Genomic DNA, 24113 nt, shown 5'->3' with positions numbered 1-24113 from the left:
ACGAAGGATTTCACTCTGAGGAGAAGAGTGCCAGCATTTCCTTCCGGCTACCGGATCATTGTAACCTATTTTAAGCTGAAATTCTTGCTACCAGGGAAAGCCTGTTGGTCTTATAGAAAAGTGTCCTCATCACGAGAGAAAAAACAAAATATATACTCAGATTGCCAATCGGCCCTGAAATCATTACAATCACCTAATATTACTACGAGGGTAATAAAAGAATGTATCGACGTTTTAACAGAACTAACACAATACTGTCCAATAAATCTGCTCTGGGTACCGGGTCACAGAGACATAGACATCTGCAAAGCAAATAAATTAGTGAGATTGGATGCCACATTACCGATCCAACCAGATAAAGCGAACATACCTATACCTCTAGCAGCTTGTAAGCTACGAATATACACACACATCATCAAATCTGCCCACATTCTATGGGCCTGTGTGACAAGTAGGATGACGTGGCCAGAATGAAATATAAGTCGCACAAACCGACTGTTGAAACTTAATAGGGAGGACGTGAGATATCTTTTTGCGGTTCTGACAGGGTATTGCCTTATGGGCAGGCATGCCAGCAGACTGGATGCACCCTATAACGACTACAGTAGAAGCTGCAACGACATTGAATAAGAATATGCTGTAGCACACTTTCTATGTGGGGCTCTGGGTAGAAGAAGGTTCAATATTCTAGAAAAAAGTAGTAGGCAGAAGTAACCAAATGAAAACTAATAAAGATTTTTAGTTACATTAAAGCCCCAGGCTGGTTCAATGAAGACAGTGTGGAGTGAGGAGGGTTGACAGCTCGGGTGATATCACAATGGGCCTACAGGCGCCCTAGGTGTGTCAATTGACAACCACTATACCCTCCTACCTACATTTCTCATATATGTATTTGAGCATTACAACGTCTTTGGTATCTGTCGCCCACGCGGACACGGTCGGAGGTCTTCAGCAGAATAGTTTTTTCGGCACTTCTGAGTTTGGTACTGTTTCTATTTCTGCGTTATATAAAGAAAGGGACTGGCGTGTTAAGAGACCTGAAAGGTTATTTTTGTTCTTCGCTGAGAGAGAGTCCTGCTTAGCCACTGCCTACTGAGCCCAGTAGGCTTCTACGGTTTTATATCTCAAGAAAATAAGTCACATAGTCTTAAGTCTGGAATTGGTCTTGAACGTCTCAAAGACGTCCTTTCCAAGTGTTTCTTATGCATCTCAAGCATGTAAGTCTGTTACCAGATTTCCATATTCGCTACTGGAGAAGTAACCCCGGTTTTGCTCCTGCAGTGACCAGGTAATGAATTATTCGAGTTAATGTCGGGACCTCCTTTTGTTTTTCATTACTTGTGGGCGGACGTTTCGTTGTCTAAAAAAAAAATTAGTGCGCACCCTTGTGTTAGGTTTTTGGCCGAGCTCCTCCTCCTATTTGTGGCGCGCGTCTAATGCTCATTGTTCCACAATCGGAGTACCTTTCAGTTTTAAGCTGACTCCGAACGGCAAATGGTTTTTATGAGGAGCTTTTTCATGCCAGAAATACACTCGGAGGTTTGCACTTGCCTGCCGAATTTGTTGTCTATTGGAACTAAAATTCGGTGCTGCTGTGAAGTCAATCAGCCTCTCTTGGCTACTGGAGGGATTCTTGACAAAGCTGGATTTGCCAACTGTTTGACAGAACTTTCCGTCTTTGCCTATCCTATTTGAAGCCAATAAGCAGAATTCGAATATGGTAAAAGCAGCGCTTTAATCTTTCTTTACGAGCTCATAGAACTCATTCTTCGTACTCACCGTATTTCCCTCTCACTCTATAATATTAAATATTGCAAATTTTTATGATCTGCAGTTTTTCTTTAATCCAAAACCGTTATTTGCCAATATGTCAAAAATTGCAAAGCAGGAAAACAAATTTTGTGGATTTTCGGACTCAAAGACCGATTTTAGATAGGAATCAGATGATTTGGGTTGGGTTTTTTTGTTTTTTTTCTGCAAAGTAGTGTAATTGACCTCAGTCACCACTGTCCATGCAACAACAACAACAATTAAAAACTGTAGATAAACGCTTTAAAATAAATATCATACTAACTTACATAACATCTCTCTTTTCATTACAGCATTTTACAAGCCCAAGCGCGGAACAGAGCACAAACCTTAGTCAGAGAGAAAGCACGAGAGAGAGAGAGAGTGAGATCTAGATAGCGGGAGAGGCAGAGAGTTGAGAGGTGGCGCACTTATGAGCTGTAAACAAATGAATGAATATGCCCTACAATCCACATAAAAAGAAAGCAAGAAAGCAACCAACAAAAAGTGACCGCAAACCAATGCTGTAAAACGGCGTGCTACACCGACCTATGCACATTTGTACGTATGGATGTTTGTACATCGAGTAAACACAAAAACACATGCGCTGGAAGTGTATAGTTGGTGTTTTTTGTTTTTGTTTTGTGCGCTAAAAAAATTCAGTAGCTGTGTCGACATGCAGCGCAACATATTGCCGGTGTTGTTGTTTGTTTAATACTAAAAACAAGTGTATAACAAGAAAATATTTTAACGACGATCGCAAGCGAAATTTGCTCATATGCATACATACATACATATACATATACATGCGTACATACTTACATACATTTATAAACAATAAATTTAAAAATAAGTAATTGGTCATACAGAATTTATTAAAAATTTCAGAAATTCTAAAGTTTAAGAAAAAAGTGAAAAACAAAAATGAATTAGGAAAAAATTTCTAAAAGTGAAATAAAATTAATTTTATCTTCTGCGACTTCGATTTGTTTGGTGGCAGCAACGTGGATGGCAATTTCTCAACGTGAGATCGTTCTTTTTATGTAAGTAAGAAGCTTTATTTTTTTATTTAAAATATACTTAGGTATATAAAGGGTCCTTCAAAAGTGACGCCTAGATGTCAGTAGTGAATAATTCCTAGCCGATACCTTTTTTATGTCATCTTCGAAATGTGTCAAGTAGACAGATGCACAATTTTTACACGATAGAGCAACGCGTTAAAGCTATTTATTGATGCTTATTATGAAACTGGCCCATCTTTAAGACCAACATATCGCAAAATTTCGACTACTTTTGTTGACAATGGAAAGGTTGTTGAAAAATTTCAAGAAACTGATTCTGTCGAGGAAAGAAAAAGGAAGATAGACTCTCTTTTTCTTAATTGGCGCGATAACCTTCTCCACCAGATCTTTCCAATGCAGAGGAGGCCTTCCTCTTCCTCTACTACCACCAGCTGGTACCGCATAGAATACGTTCAAAGCCGGTGTGTTTGTATTCATTCGCACGACATGACCCAGCCAGCGTACCCGCTGGATCTTTATTCGCTGCGCTATGTCTATGTCGTCGTAAAGCTCATACAACTCATCGTTCCATCGCCTGCGATATTCGTGTAAAGGTCGAAAAATCTTACGCACAATCTTTCTCTCAAACACTCCAAGCGTCGCTTCATCGGATGCTGTCATCGTCCACGCTTCTGCGCCATACGTTAGGACGGGCATGATGAGAGCTTTGTAGAGTGTTAGTTTTGTTCGTCGAGAGAGGGCTTTACTGCTCAGTTGCCTACTTAGTCCAAAGTAGCACTTGTTGGCAAGAGAGATTCTACGTTGGATTTCATGGCTGACATTGTTGTCGGTGTTAATGCTGATTCCTAAATAAACGAAGTCTTTTACTACCTCGAAATTATAACTGTCAACAGTGACGTGGGTGCCGATACGCTAGTGCGCCGACTGTTTGTTTGAAGACAGGAGGCACTTCGTTTTGTCCTCGTTCACCACCAGATCCATTCGCTTTGCCTCTTTACCCAGTTTGGAGACGGCGGAACTAACAGCGCGGTTGTTAAGGCCGATGATATCGATATCATCGGCATACGCCAACAATTGTATGCTCTTATAAAATATTGTGCCAGAGCGATTAAGTTCTGCGTCTCGTACGATGCTCTCCTACATCAGGTTAAAGAAGTCACACGACAGGGAGTCACCCTGTCTGAAACTTCGTTTGGTATCAAACGGCTCGGAGAGGTTCTTCCCAATTCTGACGGCGCTGCTGATGTTGAGCAACGTCATCTTGCATATCCGTATTAGTTTTGCTGGGATACCAAATTCAGACATCGCGGCATACAAGTAACTCCTTTCCGTACTGTCGAATGCAGCTTTGAAATCGACGAAAAGATGGTGTGTGTCGATTCTCCTTCCATGGGTTTTTCCAAGAATTGGCGTATTGTAAATATTTGCTCGATGGTAGACTTTCCAGGGAAGATAGACTGGCAGAACAAAAACTGGTATGTTGAAAATATTGCTGCTGTAGCGCAAAATGTTGCTGAACAGCCTTTAACGACGATTTATCTGTAGATGGGTGGCTATTTAAATTATGAAATTTTTCATCTATAATTGTGAAGAACCGTATTTTGAATAAAAATAGTGAAACCTGAAAGAATCTAAATTTGTATATGTTTTATTTTAAAACAAAATCTAAGTGCGTCTCTTGAAATACCTTTTACATTCGAGTGCAGAAATTCGGTACTGTTTTTCAACCGGCACTATACAATTTATTATATTCTAAAACTTCTGTTCAGGAAAATATTAATATTCATTATTTTTTTATTTTATTTATTTCACATGTACAGTGACTCACAGCTTATTTGATGCAGGCAATACTTTTTTAGAAAAAAGAAAATGACTCGATGTTTATTAAATTTAATAAAAGAACATGTATTCGACTTGTAATGAGATTTGTATGCACTGTTTATCACTGCAGAAAGAACAATAATAAAAACAAAGCTTGCTGAAAAATTATAGAAACAAATAGTTTTCTCATTAAAATATGCTCACAGCTTAAATGATGCAGTGTATTTTATATTTTCTCTGAGAATGCAATAACGATGAAAAGTATTTTTTTCTGTTTAGTTTAGCGTCTCAAGCATTCTCAACAAATTTTTGTTAAGAAAGGTTGACAAAATTAAAATTTTTTTAAATGGATAAACTGGCCTCACTTGGAAAACAGGAAGACATTATTCGTCATTATAAAGAGGGCAAAAGCCAACGAAATTGGCTGTTATTAGTTCCTCAACTGTCCAGCACATTATTAGAAAGGTTTCGTCACGAAAACAGAATAGAAGATAAGGGCAGAGCTGCGCCAAATAAAATATTTAATGATGCAGATAAGAGGTGGATTGTTTGCAAAGTTAAAGAAAAACCCGCTTTAAGCGCTTTAAAATTAAGGAACGATGTCGAAAAATACAAGATCTGTAACCCTGAAACTGTTCGTAGAGTTCTGCGCGAAGAAAATTTTCATGGAAGGACTGGCCGAAATAAGCCGTTGATTAATGCTCGTAATAGAAAACAAAGAATAGTGTTTTGCAGACAACATTTGAACAAAGACATGTCGTTCTGGAAGTCCGTTGTTTTTGCGGATGAAAGCAAATTTAACTTTTTCAGGTCCGCGCTTCAACCATGTAATTTGCGCTCTACAGTTAAAGATGGCGGGGGCAGTGTGATGGGTTGCATGTCCTATTCAGGCGTCATAATTTAACATTTCTCGAAGGAAATATGAATAAAGAGATGTATTTGGATCTGCTAAAAGATAATTTAGTACAAAGTACGGATAAAATGGGCATTAGGGATTCGTTTAGGTTCTAGCAAGACAACCATCCCAAGCATACGTCTGGTATTGTAAAAACTTGGCATGTCTGGAACTGTCCACATGTAGTACAGACACCTGTACAGAGTACAGATCTCAACGTTGTTGATAATTTGTGGTCAGTGCTGGAAAATGAAATAAGAAATCACAATGTTTCTAATGCTTCTCATCTGAAAGGGGCACTACTGGAAGAATGGGATAAAATTAGTTCCGGTTATACAGCAAGATTTGTACAATCTATGAATTTCCGATTAAAAGCTTTTCTGAATCAAAAGGGATACCCCACTAAGTATTGGGGTTCACAGTTGTAAACAACCGGAGAAAAAGGAGACAATCTTCCATTTCCTCTGTGAATGCCTTGCCCTATGGAGGAACAGAATGTTAACCCTGGGCCGACCGCTGTTCGAGAATCTCGAACAACTGTCTGGCTTAGACGTCAACAACCTAATAAGGCTGTTAAACCGCACAGACTGGATATAGTCATGCCGTAAATAACTGGTAAACAAGTTGGTAACGAGGATGTGGCAACAAAATGGTGCGACAAAATGGATTCTGGAAGAATCACCACAAAAACCAACCAACCAACCAAGTATTGGGGTATTATATGCTCGGTCCGATTTGGTTGATATTCAGAATGTTAGGCGAGAAAAAATCCGTTATTTTTGAATGCCACTGAAAACCTTTGTTTGGCACAGTTAAATAAAGATCCGATACAGGTCAAATATACACCGTTTTATTCAATAACTTGTCGCCAATTTGGAGGTAATTCCATTATGCCACTCTCATAGAAACTCTCGTTCCTATTGGCAAAAAACTGGTACACTCGATTTGCTCTAGCTTCTGTTGAGGCGAACTTTTCACCAGCAAAATCGTTTTCCGTAGATAGGAACAGATAGTAACCACTTCGTGACAGATATGGATGTGTTTGTGTTTGGTTTGACTGTGCTCTAATGGAATACAATTTATCTCCTATTAGCCAAACCTGGTCGCCAAACTACCTGCTAATCGCACCAAACACACAGCGAATTCGTATGGCATTTTTTTTTAATACAAATTTTGAATTATATTTGAAAATAATTCGCGGTCTCTAGCGGCTTCCGAGAGGTGACCCACACGTTGTATACCGGTTCACTGCCTTACTATATGTTCCTCAACCAAGAAACTTACTTACACCCGATATCTCTTCTTCCTTCGGTCTTGCTCTACAATAGGAGTTGTAGCAGTTCATATTATTGGATTTTGCATGATTTGACTGAGAAAAACTACGGACAGCCCATCTTTATCAGTCTGCGAAGAAGTTTTTAAGCCCAAATCCCATTCTCAATGTTCAGAGAAACCAGGTTTAAATAGCCAAAATTCAAAGATGAAAGTATGTATCATCACTAGAGAAATTTGATATGAAAAATGATGAAAATGAGTATGTATCATCACTAGAGAAATTTGATATGAAAAAAATCGGCAAACAAATTGACCACGTCCGCAGGCTTTGTAGCAGATTTGTCATTACAACGAACTGCAGAAGAGACTCCGGCGCTTGACTTTTTAGATTTAACAAATCGCCAAAGGACCTTAGGATTTGACTTAATACTCAATATTAATGCAATATTCAAAGTGGCGACGAAGTCCACAAACTCCGCACAAAACTACCAAACTCTGCGAATATTATAATTAATCGAAAATCATGTAGGGGTTTCCTAATCCACAGATGCAATAATTTACTGCCGGACTCGCAAATCGGCCAATGCTCTGAGTAAAATGTATGCTCAGGTATTCTTTAGTAGTTAGACCGATATTGCTGTATGGGGCCACTGGAAAGGATTCAACGACTCGTTGCTCTGTGCATAGCAGGAGCGATGAAAACCACTCCAACGGCGGCGCTGAAAATGATACTCAGCATGTCACCTATTGACCTTATGGCGGAAAACCTGGCAGCGAAATCCGCGAGGAGGCTAGTGGCTGCGGGGGCACTCACATGCAGAACCTTCGGTCACAGCTCAATAGGAAAGTGGAGCTCAGGTTGCACGGACTATATGACTACGTACTTTAATTGAGAGAGACGGCTTCGCACTACAATTGAAGAGGAGGGATGGCACAAAGGCATGAAGCCTGGCCATAGAACTTTTCACATCTATACAGACACCTCTAAAACTTTAGACGGAGTGGGAGCGGGTATTTACTGCTCAAAACTAGGGATAAGGCAGCCTATCAAGCTGGCTGCCAGACCACAGCAATATTTTCCAAGCGGAAGTTTTTGCTGTGGGGAAAGCCGCGGAGCTAGCCTACACAAGAACAAGAAAGAACTCAACAATTAATATATACGTGGACAGTCAAGTAGCAATAAAAGCAATAAGCTGATATTGTATTATATTAAGTCCAAAAATGTTCGACGGAGCAGGGAGGCCATAGAAAGGCTAGCCGCAAGCAGTAGGCTGCATATATACTGGGTACCTGGTCACCAAGGCATTATGGGGAACGAAATAGTAGATGAGATAGCAAAAAGTGCTGATAGGGATTGCTAACACGGACAAATGCAGGAAATGTAGAGAGGATGTTGAGGAAACTTTAGAACACCTTCTGTGCGTTTGTCCGGCATTATTAAAAACGCGACTAAAATGCCTGGCTGTCTGCTGTCCCATAAATATTCGCACATATCAGCAAAACTTCATGCGGTGAGCGAGGCCGCAGCAGAAACTAGACTAAAAATCAATATCGCGAAGACTAAAGTTATGCGCATCAACACTAGCGAATCGCGAGCTCTTCAGATTGCCGGCACACCCCTGGAAGAAGTAGATGAGTTCTGCTACCTGGGGAGCATTATCTCCAAATCTGGCGGGTCAGCAGCTGACATACGTAACCGTATATCCAAGGAATGCGCTGCATTTGGCATGCTGGATAAGGTGTGGAGAGCGTCTCACATCTCCAGGCATACCAAACTCAAGATTTTCAATGCCAGCGTGCAATCCGTATGGGTGTGAAACTTGGAACATATCGGCATGTGTACTACAGTCGCTGCAAGCCTTTCTTAATCGTTGCTTACGCAAGATTATGCGCATATATTGGCCCCAGGTTATTAGTAACGCTGATCTCTGGATCGTGACCAAGCAAACACCAGTCCACATAGAAATTCAACGCCGTAAGTAGAAATGGATCGGTCACACGTTGAGAAAGCCCCATGATGACATAACAAGAACAGCACTGGATTGGAACCCCCAAGGCAGCCGCAGACGTGGGAGATCAGCCAATACGTGGGGGCGTCAGGTCGACGCAGAAGCAAGAAAAGCAGGCCGTGCATGGAACGAAATTAAATGTTTAGCCTTAGATAAAATTAATTATAATTTGTTTATTGAGGCCCTATGCTCCATCTAGGAGCTTCGGGAAAATATATATTGTATGTATATATAAAATGCTTAGAAGCCCCTTTGTTTGAGGGTCTGGAAGACGTCTCATAAGCGGAGCTCCTAGCACTACTTAGATTCGCCAAAAGCGATGACATCCTACATGATGTCTACTTTAGGTATTCATAGAGGTTGGTCTCCATCTGGTATCGCTAGGGACCAAAACTTGCCAGCCAGGCTAACCCAACCTAACCTATTCTTTAATTATATAGTTACTTGCACAAGTACATACATACATATTTAAATTCATATGATTATTTATCTCAATATATGTGAATTTAAGTGAGCAGAAGTGCTATTTTTCTCACTTCATTGTGATATCGGGTTTTCTAAGCCTTGCTTTCGCTCTTTCTGCATTTTTATTGATAAAGTGAAGGCAAGTGGAATATGAAAAACATATGCACACATATGCTAATCTATACACATAATTTACTCACAAGCACTTTTACTTATTTGTATATATAAACATATACATTTATGTATGTGCATGTACTCCTCGATACGTATAAAATGTATGTGGAAGTACTCGTATGGGCGAGTGTAGTCATAGCTAAATTAATAGCAATTCTTTAAATACAAAGTAGTGAGAAGGGCGGAGACTAACGTCATTCATATACCCGACGCATACTTTTAGTGAAGTGCCACAGTCATGGAATCAAATAACTTTATTCGATAAATGTATTTATGTTGATATGTACACATATGGTCATGGAAATAGGTACCCCCTAAGTTCGTACGGAAAATGCAGGTTTTTTAAATAAGTTTTTTAATAATAACATTGAATGCTGTGGCCATTCTGAGCCATTTGAAATGAAGCGTGGTTTTATCTAGATAAGGCGATCTCTTATCATGCGATTTTTTCAACTTGTTGAAAATTATTATCGCCGCCAACGTCGAGATCTTCGGCACTATTTACTATAAAAGTGTCTTGTTGCTCGCTTAGGCTGACGATGTCGATGTGTGTTTTTGTTTTTTTTTGCAGAGGGTGTTAAAATCGAAAATGTCAGAAACATCATCAAAGGTGCCGTCACATCAGTGGTATGTGGGGCATGCTCCAACTAATCCTCCCCTCTCTGCTAATTCCACCGTGGGACTGCTAAAAGCAATTTCATTAAGGTGGAGCCGTGTTTATGCCTTTTAGACACACCAGGTACCTGCGTCCAGGTCTTAATTGCGTATTGGGGTTATACGCTATCGCTATCGATAGCATCCATTGGTTTGCCACCAAGGGGACCTCGGAAAATTGCAATATCGTTACTCGATATCGACTTGTCATCTGTTTGCGTCCGTCTTGAGGCATTACCTCATGTGGTCGTGCTTGTCGTCTGTTCGTTAATACAGTTACCCCCACAGGAGATCTGTTTGGCTGAAAATGGCTTCTTTGGGCGACGCATCTGGGTATCTGTTGGGTATTCTAAATCGGTCACATTCGCTTTGCTTGCGCTTTGCGCTCCCATTCTAAGTTTTTCAGTTTTATTAATATTACTGCTTCGCATTTCTATTTCGAGTTCAGCATTTGCGTTACAAGGTTATCTGGTGTGGGGACGACGTCGAGAACTTTTGCGAGCTCGAAGCGCTCTTCGAAAAATCTGGCGCAGTGAAAAGTCACGTGATCTGCGCTCTCATCTTCCCTATGCCACTTTGGGTAGGTCGAATTATCTGCTAGAATAAAATGGTGGATGTACGCAAGAAAGCCACCACGTCCGTTAAGGATTTGGGTTAGAGAGTAATACGTTTCGTCGTGCTTTCTGCTTATCCATTCATCTAGTTTTGGGATCAACTTATATGTCCATCGTCCTTTGGAGGAATGATCTCATTTATTTTGCCACTTTGCTATCGCATGTTCCCGCTTGGTTATTTTATCTTCAGATGTTGCTCATGTGAGGATACAGTCGCTTAAGTTCTTCTGCTCGTATATCACTATAACGCAGATGGCATCATCAGATACTGTTCTGTACGCACATTTTACTCTGAGCGCGCTAAGTCTGTTAGCACGCCGTACCTCTTTTGAACGTCTCGCTCGTCCTCCTAACCATACTGGGGCGGCGTATAGGAGAATAGAGTCTGTAACCATTGAAATAATCTTTCTTCTACTTTCTTGGGGTCCTTCAGCGTTTGGCTGCATACGCATGAGTGCGTTATTCACTCTTATTGCCTTGTTACTAGTTATTTTTAGATGTTCCTTGAATGTTAGCTTCTCGTCGATGCGTACTCCAAGATACTTTACACATGTTTGGGATGCAATGTCATGTCCTCCAATCCTTATAGTAAGGCTCTCGCTCCACCTACATTTACTGATAAGGACCAGCTCAGTTTTTTGCGCTGCTAGCTCTAGATTAGCGTTGCTCAACCACCTCGCCACGGCATTATTGCACACATGCTTCAAGCAGTCGTTACGTTTACGATATCGATATTGTTGGCATTAGTCCGTGAGCAATCAGTGCAACTTTCTTCATTCTAGGAAAAAGAATCTCGTCGATTGGGTCTTACGGTAAACAAGGGCAAGACAAAATACCTTGTAACAACAATCAAAATGTCTAAGCGTATTGGACAGAAGGTTGCGATTGACAATTACGAGTTCGGCGTACTTAAAGACTGTTTTTATCTAAGATAAACGAAGTATAACTCTTGCCAACAGGTGCTATTTTGGGTTGGCTAGGCAAGTGAACCTCTCTCGATGAACGCAGAACCCTTTATCGATGCACGACAAAAAAAGTTTTATTAATCACTCATTCTCCTGGTTTTACTGTAGGCTCTGAGTCCTGGACATTGACGAACACCGATGGACGGTTATTAGGAGCTTTCGAGAGAAACTTTGTTTGCAATATCTATGGTCGGATTGGCGTGAATGATGCATGTCGAATAAAATGGAACCACAAGCTGTACGAGTTTTACGCCAACATCGACGTGGTGAAGCGCCAGGATTCAATGACTTCTTGTACACGATTTGGCATAGAATTGATAATCCTACGGTAGGTTGCTGTACGAGTGAAATACCGTAATTAAATATCGCAATTTTTGCATATAACTTCCAAAATTATCGTTATGTCGAAGGAGGGAGTACATTTCCAATACTAACCGGCGATATACTGAAAGCTTGAAGTATTTCCTGGGTACATTACTTTTCCTATTTTGAACAGTTCAAAAGCAAGGATTACAAGGTTTGACCAATAACTACGGAGAAAAAGGAAATTGTTAGGGGAACTTCAGCTGATATGTTACGGGGGACTCGGCAGCCGAATTCTGGCCGATCATTTCACATGCATTCACACACTCGTCCAATCAATCATTGTTCAGATGGCATTGAAGTGACTTTGTGTTAATTTTTTTCGCATATTACTAACACAATCTTAGAGTCTTTCCGTAAACAAACCGCTTCGTGACTACAGTTACGTCAGTCTATCTGATTCTCTCAAATTCGCTGAGAGTCGGATAACAGTTTGTTACTGCCACGTCTTCTCAATTCTTTTCACCATGGATCGAAGACATTGTTAGTGTAAAAGAGAGAGAAGGGAGAGAAAATAGCCGAAAAACGCTAATTGCAAAATTTTGGCAGATAAGTTAAAAAATATTCGCAATCGTTCGGAAAATATGTACAGGGTCACCGGGAAGGCCGGCTCAGATACTTAAGGAACTTATTATTTAGAAAATTTCTGATTAATTTGGTTATATAGCATGATGATTCTAAGAATAATGTAATGGAATCTCAATCTATCAAGTCAAGTAGTCCAACATAACAAAAAATCGATTCCAAACATTCCGATCCATCTTTAGTATCTGGCATAATTTAGGTTCTATGTCCCACCGGGGATGACATAAATTGAGAAGAAGAAGATAATTTAATAAATCAAAAACCAATATTGTAAAAAATTTAAGGAAAATAATGGGAATTTATTGCAGCAATAGGAATGGTCATGTTGAGAACGAATTACAATGAATAAAAAAAACTTACATTTTTAACTTTTTTTGTTTTAGTAACAACTTTTTTATTCTTCCCGTTTTCGTCTACAGATCACTACTTTAATTAAAGTGTTATACCTTTTTGGATAGCTAAAAATACGCTATGAAGTAGGAAACACTTGGAGATAAATCGTAAATTCAAAATTTTAACAGTCTGCTATTTTTAACAGTCAGAGCTTGGTTAAAATTTTATTGATGATTTTTATTACATTGAAATCTCTATTTCGGGCGGACATTTTTTCCTATACCAAGTTTTAAGTATAAATTTGGGCCGGACAAGGGCAGTTATTTTTCATAAAATTGACACAAAAACCTCTGTCGAGCAGAAGCGAACCTCTAATCAAAAGAGATCAGATTTCTTTTCATAACAAATAAAACAAATACAGAAGAATTCAGGGTTGGGCACGTGAAGTGATAACAGAATAGCTGATGGAATGCGATAAAAAAATAGAGTTGCAAAACAGAAAAACACTACTATTTTTGGACAATGCAATTCTCATTCTCGCGATATGCGTTTAAAGAATTTAAAAATAATTTAGTAATAAAATAGTAACACGACTTCAGTTTTCTAACCTTTACATCAAGTCAAACATATCTTAGAGAGTCGATCAACTAAAAAAATTTTAGATGTCTTAGAGGCAACATTTTTCATAAAAGAAGCCTTGGCAAAGGTTCAAACTGAAGTCATAACTATTTCCAAAAACCAAGGCTTGACAAAAATATAAATGTGCAATTGAGCTGAATTTCAGGTCGCAGATGACTTGCTGCAAGCAACGCTGGCTTCGTTATTTGAGTCATCGAAAACACTTGGGAAATCTAATTCGAATTCTAATGAATTTATAACAATAGAAAATAATACATGGACCGAAAATCTAGCCCTCTCCGTGAGCGGACAAAAGTTGACTGCCGGTGACGGTGCGCTCAAGGGAGGTTTCCCTGTAATTGATGTACCTTTCAACTAAGAACAGAGAAAAAAAATTGGAGCTTTACTAACATTTTAAATAAAAGTGGACGTACAGCAAATACAAAAAATATATATTTTTTAAAGAATTTTTAAAATTCGCTAACTTGAAAACGGTTAAGTTTTGGGTGTCACCTGACATAACCAAAATTAATCAGAAATTACTTATATAAATATATATATAATTGGCGCGTACACCCTTTTGGGGTGTTTGGCCGAGCTCCTCCTCCTATTTTTCGGGTACGTCTTGATGTTCCCCAAATGGAGGGACCTAGGTGCAGCTTCAAGCCGACTCCGAACGGCAGATATTTTTTATGAGGAGCTTTTTCATGGCAGAAATACACTCGGAGGTTTGCCATTGCCTGCCGAGGGGCGACCGCTATTAGAAAAATGTTTTTCTTAATTTTGGTGTTTCACCGAGATTCGAACCTACGTTCTCTCTGTGAATTCCGAATGGTAATCACGCACCAACCCATTCGGCTACGGCGGTCGCCAGGTTAGTTAGTTAGGTTATTAGTTTACTTAGGTATCTAATTTATCTATATATATATATTATCTTATAATATTTAAATATCTAATATATGTCGGCATTCCCGGTATGTAGGGTTACATAGTTTCAAAAGAAACAGAAAGTTGTTTCTGCACATCCCTTACCTTACCTTGCCACGGATTGGCCTCATCAAAGCAGTCGGCGTGGTAGTGGGCCAACCTATACCATCGTTTAGATTTATAATTTTCTAAGTAAAGGCAATATGCAACCCGAATGTCAACCCAAAATCGGATAACGCTTAACATTCCCGGCCTCAAGAAGGCTAAGCGTGGCAGTTCGTCAATCTGTACCATATTTCACACCCTTTCTTTCCTAAGTGAATGTAGAGTGTGTATTGAGTTTCAGCAAATTTAGACTACGTTTACTATTTTCGACCACATCCTATGAACGTCTTATGTAAACGTTCCGCTGTGTGTCGGAAATACATATAGACGCGCGTGCATAAGTCGATTTCTCCAATATTCCGAACATACTACAAATGCAAGGAATTTGCATAAAAAAGGTTAGGTTAAGTATTTTACTTTTGTACTTAAGTTAGTTTATTTTAGAGCTTATTTTTTTTCATTTTGAGATTGAACCAGAAGTATTTATGTAAAGAAATTTCGCCGGAAATTTATTTAATATAAAATCACGTGCCTCGCTATTAAGTGCTACATGGAATACGTGTACGAGTATACCATATGCAAGTCGGTGTGGTTGTGTGTAAGTTTAATCAAGGGGGCATTTTTCCATCTACTGCGCATGCAAAGAATAGTAAAAGGTAAATAATTTCTATACACCTGCCGGCCATCAGAGGCGGAAATTTGATATACGCGTATGTGTGTTTGTATATGTGTGTATGTAAAAATCTTTACGTAAGAGTGCTGGTAAAATGACTTACTTACAAAAACACCAAAGGGAGAAAATATAAAACTGATATGGCAAACATCGAAAAATGAAGAGTCGCTCACTTCATTTGGTATCCAAATTTCTATTTTACTTCATTACTTTTGAGAGTGATTACCGTTAGCTGCTTTGAAATAGATATCGTTAAATCTCAAATACTGAATATCTTATGGAAAATGGAAATTTAAAAAAATAATAATAAAAAAAAAAAAAAAAAAAAATTAATTAAAAAAAATTAATACAAAAAATTTGAAAACTAAAAAATAAAAGAACAAATAAATTAAAAAAAAAAACATAAAGAAATAAAATAAAAAAAAACTTAAAAAAATAAAATAAAAGTAAACAAGATTTACAATTACACTCGTAGTATACAAAAACCTTGAAAAGATAAAGTAGTACACAAAAGTAAGAATCCATTGCGACCTAATTCAGACGAGATAAAATTGCGACAAGCAAGAGCATGCAAACACAAATAAACCATAAATCCAAACGATACTAAATAAACATTAGTCTACGGCTCCTACAAACTAATTCCAAAGCAAACAATTCCTAATTCAGCAACATTTCCAAATCTCGAAAAATAGGACGGAAGCAAAGTAGTTTAAAAATCAGACAGTTAAAAAAAAAAATCACTACGCAATTAGCTTCAATGCCATTAAAGGTATTCACAACGACCTTCGGACTAGCAACCACTGCGAAGTCTCTCTGACTTCAGCTACCGTTTGCAAAGTGGATTCCAGTGGTATGCCTTTAGAATAGAGCGAGTGATTCAAATACGCCAGTTGATTTAATTATTCCGAACACTATCGCCAATTCTTCTGAAACTGAAAAAAAAATTCTTAATTGATTTAATATTCATTAATATTATTGTATTATAAATTACAATTTTTTTTATTCAATGTTGCAAATTTTGGTTGAGAGTTTTTTAAAATGAAATATCGGAAATGAACCCCTAGCTAATCTTATTTTTGCCGTGATAAAATTTATCAATCACTATAGTGCTTTTCTCGCGTTACTCTCAATAGAAAATATTAGATAAATATTAAATTAATTATTGATATAAAATTAAATTATATTATATTTACAAAAATCGGTAAAACTTGGAAGAAATAAAATTTCTTGATTGCAAATGTAGTTGACCTAAATAATTCTACACTTTCTTATCGCTTTGCTATTGCCATAAGACTTTTGCATACGCTTTGTATTTGTAAATTTTCGTTTCGCTTAGTGATAAAAATAGCTAAACATTAAATAGAAATAAAAAAATAAGATAATATACATATGCACAGTTGCGAGTATTAAAATCGGAACAACTAGAATTTCATGGTTTTTTACTATTTTTTTCAGGTGAATAACTGACGTGAATAAAATGCAATAAAATTGGCCTAAAGCGCCATCCAGCGTGGGGCTAATAAAAAACTCAGCTGAGAAATAAATTCACCGTATCATCGTTCTGAGCCTTTTGTTTTTCAAAAACTTAACCTAATTAAGCAATCATCACTTGACAGGATTAAATTAAGGATATTTTCCTTATTTTAGCTAGGCTCGAAAAAAGGTATTATTGCTACCCGAAACTATCACTTCCAATTCGTTTGATTCTATACCAGTTTGGCTGTCGCGCTATTTAATTATTATTTGTTATACAGCACTGTACCTTTGGGATTTATTGCACCTTTTCAAAGTTTTAGATAATTACTTCAATACTACTTTCGAGATGAACTGTGGTATAGGGCCTAAGCTGGTGAAATTCATCGTACCGCCTGTTCTTATATATCCAACCAAGATTCTTTTGCAGACAGCGCATTCTTCAAGTATGTGCCTTGCATCGATAATGCTTTGGTTGCTCTTGGATAAGTTCATGAGTTTTTTCGAGCGTTTCCGGTTGTAAAGTCTGAAAAGTGCTGTGATGTGTTCTCAATCTGACAGATTGTTTCAGTCCAATTCAATATGAGGTTCTTCCTCTTCTTTTTGTCTTTCTAAAATAGTTTTAGCAATACCCACAAAAAACAATTTCATGACAATGGAAAATGCGTGAGTGAACAATTAAAATGAAGTTTCTTTAGCGAACAAATATCAAAGATAAAACACATCGACAACAAAGCAAGTCTAGACTCAGTCTAGACAAGTCTAGATAGAGGAAAATAAATTTATTAGTAAGCAATGGGTCGGAATGGGATCAACGAATTTCATCGAGTACAAAGAAAAGCGCAAAAAAGCTCTCTGAGGAAACTCTAATCTATTAATATAGACTGCATGAAACAGTATCCAAACGAATACCATGTATCCTAACCCCGGGGGGGGGGCGCTCCGTTGGTGCTTTCTGACAAGGTGACAAGGTATAATACCATCATAAAGCCAATCTTGTTATATGGAGTCGTTGTCTGGTGGAACTTACGGGAGAGAACGACATCAGTTAAAAAGCTAGAGAGAGTTCAAAGGCCTGCAGTCACTGGCATCAGTGGGGCGCCTTGAACTACTCCTACTCTGGCGCTTAATGTAATGTTAAATGTGGTACCTATAGACATCGCAGGCAGAATTGCCGCTGCATTTACCGCAATCAGACTGAGGGGCTTGGACTATAAGCTCAATCTCACATATGGACACTCAAGCATCCTCAGAAACCTTGAGTTCATCCCCTCGTCGACGGATCAGTGTGTGCCCTCGATTAGTCCAAGCGGAACTTTCTCCACCCATATTCCACCAAGGCAGGAGTGGACCGGGGTCAACACTTGGGGACAGGGCCTAGTTAACCTGTTTACAGATGGCTCGAAGCTGGTCGCCTGGGCTCTATTATGGTACATTCGAAACTGGTCAGGGAATGCCTGGTCTCCCTCTCGATTGCATCAGAATTCTTCGGTATAAAGATAATCTAGGTACCTGGTCACAGTGACATTGCTGGAAACTGCGAAGCCGACGAGCTGGCCAGACAAGGGACCTGTGAGGTAGTGTGCCCGTGAAAGGAGACGATCGGAATCCCCTTGACAACCTGCGCTCTACTCCTGGAAGGATGGGCTTTGCACCAACTCAGCGAGCGCTGGGCAAGTACACGAACGTGTAAGGTCACGAAGGCCTTCTGCCCACGTTTGAATAGGCGGTGTTCGAGGGATATTCTGAGGATGACAAAACGTCATCTCTCAAATTTCGTGGACATCCTCACGGGGCACTGTCCGCGGGGTATACATGCCATGAGAATCTGAATTACTTCGAGTCTTTTTGCGTCAGTTGTATGGAGGATAAGGTGGAATCATCTCAGCACCTGCTCTTCAGCTGCCCAGCTTTCGCAGGACAACCTTCACAACCTATCGTAACCTAACCTATCCTGGACCGAACTAACGAGTACAACGGTTTGAGAGTACAGATTAGAAAACGAAGAACAATTTCGAACGATTGCGAACGATTAAGAAACATTATAATAATTTATGTGGGTGGTGAAGTTAAGCTTGGAGTCAAAATGCACACTCAGGTCTTTTAATTCACTAATTATTTTTAGCGACGAGTTTGATATGCAGTCATAGATCTGTGGTTCTTAGAAGCAGTTTGGTGGTCCAACATGATTGTTGTGCTTCAATTTCGGTAGTTGCGTTTGTTACTGAAGTCATATATTTTGGCCTAATGCATATAAGGTCATCTGTCTCTTAGTTATTAACCCATCGGTATAGCAGTTTTTCACATATTTGCTTACATTATATGTCTCAGACACTCCTTCCAAATTCTTTCTGCTACTAAGATTTGTTCTGATTATTTTTTAAAACTAAATTCTGGTTGCACGGTATCTCCCGGTACTGCGATTTCCGGGTATTGCGTGATTGGAGTATTTATCTTTTCACCACTCAAATATCTTTCTTTTTCAGTATTGGTATTAGTCACTCTCAGGATATCCCATTTTGGTTGCGTCTATGTTTGAATCTGAAGAGGTGCTAGTACTTTCATGGATACTGTCTTGCAGTTTCTTACAGGTTCTCTTTTGCAAACGCATACCATCCTCTGTAGCTCGTACTGATCGCCTCGATGGCTGCCTGTTAATTGATTTTGTACATACATATTCTGACCCATAAATTACCAGGAGTCGTATAATCGCATATAATCACCTGTTTGGGATCAACTGCGATTACTGTTGCATCTATTACAACCAGTCCAAGGCGTTGCGCGATGAGCTAGAAGAAAATCAAATAAAAAAATTTCAGTTTTCCGACATAAAGGACGAAATGTAAAATACCTACAATAAAGAAAAAAATTGTAAAAAAAAAGTTAAAAACATTAAAGAAAAATTATATAACTTAAAAAAAAACTTATGAAAATTAAAAAATAAAAAAATTTATAATAATTAAAAAAAAAAAAATAATAATAATAAAGGGTCTTAAAAATAGTACTGCAAACTGATCGTGGTTCGTCCTGGAAGCTACATTTGCTGTAGACGAGCTGCAGACGTTAAAAGACATGCTAAGCTTTTTTTTTTATTAACACAGGCAAAGTTGACAAAATTTTGGATGTGGAAAGTGACATAAATCCCTAAATTTATTCCAATATCGTGGTTAACTATAGATCATACAGTGCTAAAATATTTTATAGTTTAACAGAATTTCACGTATGCAAAGGAACTAGTACGATTTTAGTACGGTAGCCAAATGTTGTTGACGATTGAATTGGTTTTGTTATCCGAGGCTGATTTGCACGTGGTAAAGAAAGCTAATGTAGCTCTATTTCTTTCTCCGAAATACATTCACTGGCCCCATGGGAGTGACGTCATCAGACCTTTCCTCCTTTACGGAATTATAGTCTGGTGAACGGCTCTCGATAAGATTAGAAACAGGCTCCTGAAAGTTAAAAATATGGCGCTTATATGTTTCAGCTGCACTCTTAGGCACACACTGTCAGATGCTCTGAATACTCTTTTCTCCTACCTCTCCTAGATTTGGTCCGTCAACAGAAAGCAGGTAACACTGCAGCTCGGCTACTCAGAACTAATCTATGGCGCGATTCAGGTGTTGGACATAGCACTCGGTCTGGGTCCAACTAACTCAGTTGACTACTGTTTGGATGAACTATATTTTAATAGGTTATTTAGTACTAGAATTCCAGTTAGACGTGAGTGGGTTGACAACTATTACGGTTCTTTACTGATGGCTCAAAGCTTGACGATGAAGTTTGCTATGACGACTATTTTAAGAAGAAGAAAGTAAGCGTTTCGGTTCGTCTTCTTCTTCTTCTTGAAATTTTAGTCATTAATGAGGTGGTTGTCTGTGTGACTACTTTTAGAGAAATCTGTATTTATTCTGATAGCCATGCGGGTTTTTACTAATTCCATCATTGATCGTAAATGTCGCGCTTCTCTTAACGAGATGGCGGAATATTTCTGTATTCATTTGATATGTGCGCCTGGGCATAAACAAGAGTTCTAAGGCAGACAAATTAGCGAGAAAATGCGCTACCACTCGTCTCCCTCTTGGTAAGGAGATTGTAGGTATACCTCGCTTAACCTAAAAATTGCGTGATACAGTAGCATTCAGCCGACACGAGATGCGTTGATAGCCCGGCATGTGCGGCTAAAAAAAGAATTTCACCAGAATGGTATGTCAGGCGTTCAAAGACGCTACTCAATCGGACAAAGAAAAACGCTCCTATGTTAGTCACTTTGATCATATGCCATATGACTATGAAAGAATGAGGAGAAGGAAGAGTCTGTCAGAGTCAGAGAATGATACCGATGACCTTAGGGACATAAGTGTCAACCAGATTAATAGGTATTGCACTCAAAATAAAATGGTTAACCAGGAGTAGCAGGAAAACTTCTGCTTCGGCAACGGTCTAAGTGAGTTGGTATAAAGGCCGACTGTCACTTCCACCTACCTACCTACCTACCTTTGTAGGTATCTAACTAACCATTAAATTAGCACAACTTATAAGAAATCACCGGTCTATTAAATTTAGGTTCTGCTTGACATTTTTGGGTGGGCTTATAATTTTTATATGAGACCGTTGCACGGAAAAAGGGGAGGCTTAAGAGCTCTTTCTCAGATATTTGTAGCAACGGGTAATGTATAGAATTAATTTTGCGAACTTTAACTTTCGATGAACGCAAGGTTCCCCAGACTTTCATTTGCTCTATAAAGCACTTTCATTTGTTCTATAAAGCCTCATGCGCAGTAATAAATTTTCGATTCAACCTGCAGTTACATATGTGAGTACAAACACGTACGAGAGTTTCAAATATTTGTTTCTATTTTTTCTATAAAATTGTTTCCTGCTTTTATTCTAAACAATTTCAATTTCCAGCACTTATTAAAGTAATCAGCAACTATTTTTAGTGATAAGTTTATTTGACTTACGAACACATATTTTGTAGCAAATTTTGCAAACTTCTAAAGCTCCTTATCGACATTTCAATCAATCTTTCTGTTAACAAATCTATTTAATAACTAGCAAAAACAAACATCAGCTGTTTTTGTTCATAGAAATACGTCACTAAGCGTGAATCACTGGCGCGTGTTTTCATGCGTTTATCAGGGCTGATAAAATTTGGTATGCGACGCATTAAGTTGTGGGGCGCTGCAGAAAGTTATGCGAAGGTGTGTGCATACGCAGATCGTAACTGTTCTTTGAATAGGCACACATTTCTCGCTGAACCATTCATCGGTATATCGATTAGGTACAACTTGGGGACGCTATAGAAAATGCGACCAGGTTTGCCGAGTTATACTTGTAGTTTGCCAAAAGCCAATCCCAGTTCGTATGTGAAAACAAATGTTCCCCAGAAATCTTTCCCATATTTTGTATGTTTTCCCAACAAGTAGAGTGTAGTTTGGAGCCTTTAAAAAGTTACCTTTGGGGCATTATTTATTAAATGACTTCGTTTAGAGAAACTTTTTTTATGTTTTACCATTCAAGAAAGGGTTGGTTTCTCACGGTTGATTATTGTCGGTTGTTTTCAGTCAAGAAAAAGTTCCGGAATTACGGATTTAGGATTATTTCAGAGCGAATAAAAAACAAAAATCATCAAATTCCGAAATTTCATTAGAATATATTGAAATAGGGATTATATTTCCGAAATATAGAAATACTCTAAAACAACTGATGGCGCAAAAGACCATGAGGTCAAGCGAAATTCCGTGCCCGTAAGCAAACAATAATCTCAATATACACTTTTGGCAGGCCAGATAATGGCTCGCCTGGAAAAACTAAATTTTTCCAATCAAGTTACGTTTAATTCAAGGGAGGAGTGAACTGGGTGCACCACTAGGAGACAGGGCCTGGTGAACTTGTTCGCAGATAGCTCTGAGTTAGAAGAGTTGGCGGAGTAGTATTCGGTGAAGATCTCCTCATCAAACTCCAATTCAGGTGACCGGATTACATCAGTGTGTTCCAAGTAGACATAGCCGCAATCAAAAAGGCAGGTGATTGGCTACTCACTTGCGTAATAACTGTTAAGAAAGTAAATACTTGCTTCGAGGGCCAAGCGGGCATTTAGTGCCCTTTGCTCAATTACGATGCATTCGAAACTGATTAGGGAACGCCTGGTTTTACTTTCGATTGCATCCGAATTCTTTGACATAAGGCTAACCTGGGTACCTGGTCATAGCGACATTGCGGGAAAGCGCGAAGCGGACGAGCTGGCTAGACAAGGCTAGTTTCCCCGCCAAAGGGGAGAATTGGGATCTTCTTGACAACCTGCTTCTAGTCCTGGAACGATGGGCTTCGCGTCAACTCTGCGAACGCTGGGCAAGTACCCAAACCTGTAAGGTCGGGAAATCCTTCTGGCCACATGTAAACCGAAGACGTTCGAGGGAGCTTCCAAGGATGACAAAAGCTTAGCTCTCAAACTTTGGGAGTGTCCTTACGGAAAGCTTGGACGAAGGTGAAGCGAAGTTGCATGGGACTTAATTCACCTCGAACTGGTTAGAGAATGATGTCTCACATTTCACCGTAAGCAGGAGGGAAATCAACTATAAGAAAGACTTTTTTTAACTCGAAAGCAAAATAACACCAATAGGCGGAACGTCCAATGACATTGCAAATTGAATAAATGAAGCCCGCGGTCTTCAAAATCTTTATCAGTCAAGATCACGCTTCAGATCTTCAGTTTCAATGTCAACGCCATGCTGCTATGTGGTAACGAGTCCTGGCCGTTAACATCTGCGCTGATTTGGAAACTGCAGTCTTTTTGTCAACTCCTGCCTGCGCAAAATCTTAAGGATCTGGTGGCCGCATATCATTTTTATTACTGAGTTATTGAAATCGACCAATGAACTCCCCATCGAGCTAACCATGAAACGCAGACGATTTGGTCGGAGAGGCCACTGCACAAAGATGCCGGTGAGGTCTGCAGGGCTGCCCTCTCTTGGAATTCGCACAGCGTAAGAAGCAGTGGTAGACCAAAGACCTCCTAGAGACGTATGATAGATAGTTACGTAAGGAACTCCAATACTCACTGGAATAATCTCAAACGTGGCTTTAGCAAATTTGGAAATAATTCCATAAGCTTATGCGCTCTTTTGTGTTGGGCTTTTTCGCAAGACCTGAAGCTGTTTCCCAAAATTTTTTCAAAAAAATATCTAACTTTTGCACTTTCATCTCGGATACTCAATTTGTCTTGTCGAATGATCACTTTTCTATTTCGGAAATTTTCTTTTTATTAGTCGAACCATCTACATAGATTTGACTATGAACCTGCCCATGTCGTCTATTTTCAATTCTGCAATTTCATTCCAGTTGACCATCGAGG

General features: G+C 39.0%; 1 long non-coding RNA gene across 1 annotated transcript in view; it reads left to right on the top strand.

Moving 5' to 3' along the window:
* The window catches only part of LOC129247226 (uncharacterized), a 92118-nt gene that overhangs the window by 18743 nt on the left and 49262 nt on the right, over window positions 1-24113 (top strand). The window contains exon 2 of the long non-coding RNA XR_008582544.1: window positions 2103-2831. This is a non-coding gene — a long non-coding RNA (uncharacterized LOC129247226). The remainder of the gene's footprint in view (window positions 1-2102; window positions 2832-24113) is intronic.

This window comes from Anastrepha obliqua, chromosome 5, assembly GCF_027943255.1.
Source record: "Anastrepha obliqua isolate idAnaObli1 chromosome 5, idAnaObli1_1.0, whole genome shotgun sequence".
Taxonomy (NCBI): Eukaryota; Metazoa; Arthropoda; class Insecta; order Diptera; family Tephritidae; genus Anastrepha; species Anastrepha obliqua.
Note: the sequence above shows the minus strand (reverse complement) of the source record. Positions and strands in the feature narration are given on the sequence as shown.